A 1,384-nucleotide genomic window follows, 5' to 3' on the forward strand; every position below is an offset into this window, starting at 1 on the left:
CCTAGGAGATATAAGACAAATAAATCCTTTCCTCCCTAAGTTGGTAGTGATCAGAGTGTTTTGTCACAGCAATGAAGAGGAAAACTAGGACAGACCCTCAATTGGGGAACTTCTTTATCAGACTGACCTGTGAGCAAGTCTGTGAGACATTTTCTTGATTGCTGAGTGATGTGGGAGGCCCAGCCCACTGTGGGCAGTATCACACCTGAGAAGGTGGTCATGAGTTGTGTAAAAAGCAGACTGAGCCCCGGCCAGGGCCAGAGAGGCAAAACTGGATACAGCCATCCTTCATGATCTGTCTTTCAGTTCCTGTGTCTGAGTTCCTGCCCTGGCTTCTCTCAAGGATGAACTGTGATCAGGATGTGTAAGCCAAACAAACCCTTTCCTCCCCAAGTTGGTTTGGGCCAATGTTCATCACAGCAATAGAAAGTTAACTGATGCAGGTTGGTATTTGGAGGAATGCAATTTGTGAAGCTTTTCTCTATCAAAGGACCCTTGATGGCTGTGGTGGTTTGAATGAGAATGTCCCCCATGGGCTCCAAGTATTTGGATACTCTGTCTTCATTTGGTGATGCTGTTTGAGGAGGTTTGGAAGGTGCAGCTTTCCTGGAGGAAGCACATCACTGGGGGGGGGGGCTTTAGTTTTGTCCACTTCCAGTTTTTCTCTACTTCCTGTGCCTGCTTGAAATGTGAGCTCTCAGCTTTCCACTTCAGTCACCTCCGAGGAATGCAATTTGTGAAGCTTTTCTCTATCAAAGGACCCTTGATGGCGGTGGTGGTTTGAATGAGAATGTCCCCCATGGGCTCCAAGTATTTGGATACTCTGTCTTCATTTGGTGATGCTGTTTGAGGAGGTTTGGAAGGTGCAGCTTTCCTGGAGGAAGCACATCACTGGGGGGGGGGGCTTTAGTTTTGTCCACTTCCAGTTTTTCTCTACTTCCTGTGCCTGCTTGAAATGTGAGCTCTCAGCTTTCCACTTCAGTCACCTCTGCCATCACCTCTGCCATGCCTCCCCGCCGTGATGGACTCTCATCTCTCTGGAACTGTAATCCTGATAAACGATTCCTTCTATAAGTGGCCCGGGTCATGATGTTTCATCACAGCAACAGAAAAGTAACTAATACACGACATAAAGGTGGAAGGAGAAATGTGATTGCACAAAGTTGTCCTCTGACCTCCACACTCAACCTGTGACACATGCACCTGAACACCACCCACACCCACACCCACACCCACCCACACACACCCCCCCCCCACACCCCTCACACCCCTGTACAAGGCACACACACACACACACACACACACTCCCCCCACACCCCTCACAACCCTGTACAAGGCACACACACACACACACACACACACACCCCCCACCCCACACAAAACC

General features: G+C 49.3%; 1 protein-coding gene across 2 annotated transcripts in view; it reads right to left on the bottom strand.

The window, feature by feature from the left end:
- Tshz2 (teashirt zinc finger homeobox 2) overlaps nt 1-1,384 on the bottom strand; it is a 509,737-nt gene that overhangs the window by 60,390 nt on the left and 447,963 nt on the right. The window lies entirely within an intron of this gene.

Source organism: Nannospalax galili, unplaced genomic scaffold (genome assembly GCF_000622305.1).
Source record: "Nannospalax galili isolate Female #2095 unplaced genomic scaffold, S.galili_v1.0 scaffold596, whole genome shotgun sequence".
In the NCBI taxonomy this organism is placed as follows: domain Eukaryota; kingdom Metazoa; phylum Chordata; class Mammalia; order Rodentia; family Spalacidae; genus Nannospalax; species Nannospalax galili.